We start from the raw sequence: 8455 nt of genomic DNA, 5'->3' as shown, positions 1-8455 counted from the left end.
AAATCTTACAAATTCAGTAAAAAAAAATCAGCAGCATAGATAAAGCAAATATGCAAAAAATTTAAAACATGATAAAATAATTAGGTTTACATTATACAGTTAATTACAGCAAAAAATACAATACAGTTTTGTTGCTGTTTTAAAACACAACTTAGATTTTAAATTACATCACTTGAAAATAAAAAAAATAAACTACTTTACTACAAAATGAATTCTACATTTTTTGAAAAATCACTCAAAAATAAGACCACTGAATTGTTTTCAAAGTAGTTCTATCAATGACTAACCGACTCCCCATCCCTCCCACCCCCCCAAGGCCCAAGTAGTCATCTACAGCAGCCCAGAGGTCCAGCTGATGCTTCTAGACTGCTGTCTGTATCTGAGGCCAAAGTCGGATCTGTTGACATTGAAGACACATCATTGACAGACGACGATGACGATGGATGCTGAGAGCCATTGATCACTGCTGCACCTGTGCTAAAGGAGAGGGCTGCCCTCGTATAACTCCATTCTTGGTTCTCTCCTCCAAGTCCATCACTTCTTTGTATATCAATTCTTTCCACTCTTCTATTGTGTGTTCCCTTTCATCTAACTGCTTATCAGGGATCTTTGGTGGTGGAGCTTCTGCTTCAGAAGGATCATACCAGACATTGATGTATGGATGCTGAAGAGCTTCATCTACAGAGATCCTTTTAGATGCATCTATGACCAGCATCTTGGATAACAAATCCCTTGCCTGACTGGCTTTAAGTTTGTTGTGTTCCGAGTCAGCTGGGAAAAGTACATCAGGGAAGAGTTTCTCAAAGCTATATCCAGCATATTTAGGTCTGTTTTCAACATAAGTCCTTACTGTTGGTTGTAGTTTCTTCATAAATTCAGGACACGGTGTTCCAAGCTGTTCAATAACTTTATTCCACTGATCAATATGATCTGTACCTGGGAACAAAACACCACCTTTGATCATTTCTCCCATGATGCACCCAACTGACCAAATGTCAACGTTTTCCTTGTAGCCCATGCCTAGGATGACCTCAGGTGCTCTGTAGTATCGAGTCACTACATAAGGTGTCATCATAAAACTTGTTCCTGCAGTTCTAGCCAGTCCAAAGTCAAGAATCTTCAAAGTGCAATCTGATTTTACTACTATATTACTGGGCTTTAAATCCCGATGAATAATTCCAGCAGAATGAAGGTGCTTGATTCCACACAGCATCTGATAGAGAAGGTAGGACATTCTTTCATGATCTAGTTCCATCTGAATCACTTGGCAAAGATTTGCATCCATGAGCTCCATGACTATGTAAACATCTTGAAATTCTTCTAGGGATTTCTGTGGTGTGAAAACATTCAAAAGTCCAATTATATTTTTATGATTAACACATTTCATAAGAACTAGTTCTCTGTAGGCCCGCTTAGCATGAGTTTGATTCTGAAATGGCCGGCTTAGCTTCTTGATTGCAACATTTCTTTCAAGAATGGCATCATAAGCTGCACAAACTATTCCTTGAGCTCCGGAGCCTATAGGTTTTAAATTCTGATACCGTTTCAGGACTGTGAACGTAGAATCTCCAATTTCTACACTATAAAAATTGTTGTCCCGCTTGCTTCTGCTCATGATGGCAAGAAATTAATTTAATGGCTTCATCCAAAAATTCACCAAGAGGCCCGCAGCGCCGCAAAACGCAATAGTAAAGACCCCAGAAAGGACTGACACTGTCCGGGCGTTCGCCGCGGCCGTTACCCAGCGCTGCTCGCGGCTCCGCTCTCCGGGCCGCGTCGTCCGGCCTTGGCCGCTCCGCTGAGTAACAGGGACGCCGGAAATCTAGCATTGTACTTTTAAATTGTGCCAAGGTAAAAACCAAAATCACTATGGAAATATGAATAATATTTTTAATTGAATAATAGCTAATTATTCATGTTAAAATGTGTGAGATGCAGCTAAAATGTTTAGAAGAATCACTAGAATCTTAAAAGTTTATATTGAAAAAGAACATAGGCTGAATATCAATAATCTTAAAATCTTCCAATTAATCAGAGAAAGAACAACATGTTAACTTAAAAAATATAGAAAACAAGATAATAATGAGCCAGAATTAATGAAATAGAGAAACATTTACAATAAGGAGAAATAACAAAGGAAATTCATAACCTCCAGGAAAAAATTATCAAACATATACACAAATAACATGAGTTATCAATATCAAAAATTAAAAAGTCAACATTACTTCATATTTCCCTTTACAAAGGGCAATATTAACAATTACATAGTTTTAAAATGTTATTTAAATAAACTCAACAAAGAAAACTATAGGAAAAGATATTACCAAATCAAACTAAACTAAATTCTATCAAAGGAAATCATAATATCAGTTTGGCACAGACTCTTTTAAGAAACTCTAAAAAAGAGAATATTTTCCAACTTATTTTATGAAGCTATCATATCATTACACCAAAATCTTCAAGACATTACAAAAAGAAAATTGCAGAACATTATCTCTGACATTCATAGAAATGATTTCTGATTAATCAGTAAAGGATAGTAAACAACTTTTCATTTATTTGAGGGTGTAAGTCTGATTTAATACTTCAGAATCAATTAATGTAATTGAACATATCTACAAAAAAAGAAGAAAAATCAAACTGCAAATTTCAAGATGCAGAAAAAAATACTTGCTAACATTCATTTTCAATTTATGTAAAAATAGCAAATCTTTAGTCTGATAGTAATAATAATGATAATAACAGACTTATACCATACATTTAATAGTGAAGTATTGAGAACTTTTGTATTTGGGAAATTAAAAGGGAATGTCTTCTTCCAACAACTCTAGTAAATATTGAAGGAGAGGTTCTATAGAGTATAATAAGCCAAAAAAAAAAAAAAACTGAGTTAGAAGAAAAAATTGTTGTCATTTTTATGCTGGAAATAATTGTATATCGAAAGATCCAAAGAAATTCAGAAATGAATTTAGTAAAATCATTATGTGTTAAATTATTATTTAAAAGTTATCTGAATATCTATACCATTTAAAACTAGAAAATAATATTATAAAAAATGCTCCATTCGTTGTCTATTGCTACCATAATAAAAAATATTATCATAAATTTAGCCGTTAAACCAAATTCAATTACTGTGTTTTCTATGTCAAAAACCAGGTCACGGAATTGCTTATTATGCTTATGCTCTAGGTTTCACAAGTTCAAATACAAGGTGTTGCCTGTCCTACATTCCAGTCTGGTCACTATGTCTGAATCTACTATTAAGCTCATTTTGAGTGTTGACACAATTCATTTTTATGAAATTGTAGGACCAAGTTGCTGTTTCCTTGCTGGGGGTTGAATTCTTTTTTTTCTTTTTTTTATTGGTTGTTCAAAACATTACAAAGCTCTTGACATATCATATTTCATACATTAGATTCAAGTGGGTTATGAACTCCCATTTTTACCCCAAATACAGATTGCAGAATCACATCGGTTACACATCCACATTTATACATAATGCCCTATTAGTAACTGTTGAATTCTAGAAACCAAGCATCTTCTTTGGTTCAAAGTCTTGTCCTCCACATTCAAAGCTAATAAGTGGTTTGTTTGTTCAAGTTCGTCCCAAGTTTCACATCTCTTTGACTTTCCCATCTACTTCAACTCATTTTTACTTTATTCTCTGTCATATATTTGTGATTTCTGCTAGATAAATGAATTTGTTTCAAAGGAAATACATGATTCGATTGTACCTACCTGGACAGTTTAGGATAATCTTTCTGTTTTAAGTCCATATCATGTTCCCTTCCCATCATTAGCTACATTAGTGTTTAAGTGAATAATCACAGCCAGGATTCAGTGGGGTGGGGTGAGATGGTGTGGGGTATCTTCTTTAGAATTCCGTCTACCACAGAAGTAATTTACAATAGCACAAAAAGGCATCCATTTCTATGTATAAATCTAATGAAATATACATTCACTTTCTACACAGAAAACCATAAAGTGTTACAGCAAAAGTTAAAGAAGCCTAAATAAATGCAAGTATATGCCATATTTATGAATTGAAAAATTCACTACTGTAGAGATACCAATTTCATCCATCTTACTTAAAGATAAATAATAATCTCATTTAATAAAATTAGAAAACTGATTTTTACATTTAAAAGGAACAGAGAGGTGTGAAGAATGCCCAAGGAGAATTTATCAGATATAGATTTTGACTGGAAATGATTCAAAGGTTCATGAATAGGAGGTTGTATAAATAAAATATGGTATATATAAATGAAAGACAATACGATGCAGCCACAAAAGAGGAATGAGGAATACCTTTAGGGACTACTATGGTATGGTTTTCAGAATGTATTGTTACATATGCAGTAGCTTCAATAGACTGAACTATATAAAATATATTTTAACTTAAGAGTTCATAGTGGTACTACACCACAAGTTCACTTGTTTCACCTTTGGAGCATCCTGAAGTGAAACCTGATGAACAGAAAGAATCTTGTATGTATCCGACCTTTCTGTATGACTAGTATTTGGGCAAGTAAACTATGGATGAGGGGAAATTTCTCTTTATGAGTGTACTTTAGCATTTTTGTTTTTAAATGTTTTTATGAATTACAATTTTACACAATTGGAGGGTTCATTTTGACATGTCTGTGAATGCATATAACAAATTTGATCCATTTCAATCCCCAATATCACTTTTTCCCCTCTTCTCTTCCCTCCCCCAATGCCCTTTCTCTAATCTATTGGTCAGCTTCCTATTAATTTATTTTTTTGTTTAGTATTATACATAAAAGTATAATTCATATACTTTTATAATAAAAGTATAATTGATTTTGACATAATCACACTTTTTTTAAAGGTATTTGCTGATCTTTATATACTGGAAGATGATTTGTATGTCACCCCTCATTCTTCTTTCCAGTTTAAATAAACTTCTTGTGTGCCTGTTGAACTTTGTTATGCCACCCCTCAGAGGACATTCCAAATTCCTTTTTCATCAAATTCTATAGTCAGTAGAACCCAGAAAAGAGGGGCACTCAGTCCAATCCTTATTTTTCAAAAAATGGAGCTCAATTGCCCAAGTGGCAAGGTGACCTGATCAGCATCACACGGCTAGGGTCTAGGTTCTGATACTGGCAACAATACTAGCCCTCACCCTTCCCCAGTCTAGTGATCTTTCCACAAGCAATTTTTCTTACAGGCAATTGCTTTTAGTTTCTCTTCCTTGTCTGGTTAATCTTCTCTTCTTCCTTTGTATCCTTCCAATCTTCATTGTCATGCTGGAATTTTCTGCTGTTAGAATGTTGGTGACCCTACTTTTGATCATACTTCAGTATTGATTTTTGTTGTAGATTTTTATTGTGGTGGAAGTTGTTTTCTTTACCCTTTTCTGCCTTTGTAGTATTTATGACTCCATTGAGACCTCTCTACAACCTTCATGCTTTCCTAAGCCTTGCTGATTTTCCAATAACTGATAACTGGGAGTTAGGTTTACTCATGGGCAACTCTATGAAGCAACCAGCATATGGTCTTCAAGGCCACCAAACTTCTGCCTCTCATGATAGCCCATCAGCACCCATACAATACTGCCAAATACTTAGAGAGCCTCACAGACACAGCCTTGCTCTTCTTTAACACTCAGGCAGCAATGATCTCAAAGGAATGAACAACTATCTGGAACATCAGAACCTCCTGGCAATTCATGAACAGTGACAGAGCTCAGAGGCAATAGTAGGGATTGGGAGAGTTGCGGTACCTGAGAAGGCAGAATAGCACTGAAGTTAAAGCTAGTTAAGTTTCCCTCAAATGGCACTTTGGCAGGGATAGTACAGTTCTTATTGGGCCTTCTTGATGAAGAGCTTCAAAAGGTTTTATAGACAACAGAGAAGATGGCCAAAGACATAGAAGAGCTCACTAAATGTGTCCAGAAGAGACCAGAATCAAGAAAATGTTAAGACTGAGTTCACCAACACATGAATACTTATCAGGTACCCCTAGGAAATCTTAGAGGTGTTTTTGACAGATTAAGGAAGCCTGGAATTCTAAAATTGGATGTTGTAGTGCCTTGAATGATGCCCTCTCTCCACCAAAAATAAAAACAAAGACATGTCCCTATTCTAATTCTTAAAATGATACCTTATTTAGAAGAGGGGTTTAGCAGATGTGATTGGGTTAAGGACCTTGAGATAACATCATTCTGTATTGTCTGGGTGGGCCCTAAATGCTATTCCAAGTGTCCTCAGAGAGTCAGAAGAGAACACAGAAGAGGAGGAAGAATTGTGACCACAGAGACTGATGGGGGAAAGGCAGCTATAGGCAAGAATGGCTGAGTCACCAGACACTAGAAGAGAAAAGGAGCACCTCTTTTCTCCCCTAAGGCCTACACAGAGAGAATGGCACTGCTGACAGTTTGATTTTGGACTCCTAACCTCCAGAACCATAAGAGAAAACAATTTCATCCTAAGTCACTGACTTTGTGGTAGTTTCAGGAAACTAATGCAGGCAGGAAGAAAGCCAGATAAATATGGTTTACCTATGTCAAAGGTTCATCTTTGTTTAGGGGAACTTAAGGAAACATTTGTTACCCAGTAAAAGGATCAAGATTCAGCTCTGCTGTTACCCCTCATTTCCTGCTCTCAAATCCAAGCAACGTTCTGCACGACCCCTTCTCTTTCTCATCTCCAGTAAAGATCTTGGCATCCAAATCGCATCAGCCTCTGCTGTTCATGGTAATGACAAACACATTACTCGTCTGTTATCAACCCTAACTTTCTAGGTAACTCTTTCTTGTATCTTTGAGTCCAAAATCTTTTGATTCCACCAGAAACCTTGATTCATTAACATACCAATTATCTAGGTTTCATCCCCCTCCTTGGGTTCTCACTCAAGGTGTAAATTCCACGGTGTGTCCTTAAAGTCATTATGTTTCCCCTCACCATCACATTTATTGTAGCCTTTTGTCCATGATCCACTCCTTTTGATAAAATCCTATTTGGTCCATATATTTGATGAATCTTTAGGCAAAGCACCTGTACAGCTGAACATTCCTAGAAAAAAAAAAAAAAGCAACCATACTCTTGTTTTAAAATTGTAGTCCACGTATTATAATATGTTTCTAAAGTCTATTCTGTCTTCCATCCCAACCCATGGCTATTTTATTTTATGTGTTTTCTTCTATTAAATCATCTGCCCACTTTCCCTGATCTTTACTCTCAATGATGAGTATGCTCCCTTTTGCTGAAAAATTAGATACAATGGAAGAGAGTTTTCAACACTTCCCATCACCTCACCAATTAGCCAGAGAAGCTCCCCTCCACATTGTCTTTCTCACATAGAATGCATAAATTACACACTCTTGACTAAGATGTGTGCAATGGAATACATCCCCTCTCTTTGACACAAGGACATTGCTCTAGCAATTCTCATCTGCATCATAAAACTTCACTTCTCTCCTGGACCTGCTTGCTATCTCATCATTATTTATAACTTTTGAAAAATACATGCTATTAATCCCAATTCCTTCTCCATCTCCCACTAGATTTTTTTCTCCCATTTATAGCAAAATTACACAAAAATCTTGTTGATACTGTCTACCCTCAATTTCTCTTGGGCTTCCTTAAACCCATGTCAATAAGGTTGGCTCTCAACACATTATCAGCTTACCATTATCAAGGTTATTCATGACTTCCATGATATGAAACCCAATAGTTGGCTCTCAATTCTCGTTTGGTGTACTAGTCAATAGTATGTGATATTATTGATCCTATCCTCTTTTAATTTTTTTTCATGGTTAACATTTTCTATAAATGACTTTCAAGAGATACATTATCTCTTGTTTTTCTTTCTATATTCCTTCTCTGTCTTTCTGCATATTCTGTACCTCCTTCCATGAACCCTGAATGTCTTAATGTTAGAGGATAGCCCTCACAATTTTTTTCCTCTCTATCTATATTCACTCCATTGATGAATTCACTAGTTTGTATCTTTAAATCTGACTGTATGCTAATAACTTATGGCTGTATTTCCAATCCAGTCTTTTCTCATTCTTTTATTTATGTACACTGTTCAGTTCTATTCATCTATACATGGGTAGTGAACAGTTATCTTAGCAAGTCTACAACTAAACTCCTAATTCTCAAACTTTCTCCTCCTAACTGTCCCTAATATCAATTGATGATAGACCCATTTTTGAAATGGTGTGAGCCAAAGATGAGGGGTCAGTAGGTTGATATTGAAGTCATTAAATTATTTCTTTGATACCTTTGACTATTTTAAAAATGCATATAGAGTTAAGCTACTTTACATTTACTTCCATCACTACTATACTCCTTAAAGTCATGCAGACTATCACTCCCTAGCTTTTCTTTTTTTCTTCTTTCCTAAGGGTTTGTTTCTTGTTCTTGTTTGATATTTTCCAGTACTATGAATTCTTATTTCCAGGAAGTTTTGCATTATCCTTTCA

General features: G+C 35.5%; 1 pseudogene; it reads right to left on the bottom strand.

The window, feature by feature from the left end:
- Nucleotides 1-316: 316 nt before the first annotated feature.
- LOC144252582 (mitogen-activated protein kinase 8 pseudogene) lies at nt 317-1803 on the bottom strand (annotated as a pseudogene).
- Nucleotides 1804-8455: the final 6652 nt, after the last annotated feature.

The sequence above is a fragment of the Urocitellus parryii genome, unplaced genomic scaffold (genome assembly GCF_045843805.1).
Source record: "Urocitellus parryii isolate mUroPar1 unplaced genomic scaffold, mUroPar1.hap1 Scaffold_48, whole genome shotgun sequence".
NCBI lineage: Eukaryota > Metazoa > Chordata > Mammalia > Rodentia > Sciuridae > Urocitellus > Urocitellus parryii.
This window is presented reverse-complemented; position numbering and strand designations above follow the sequence as displayed.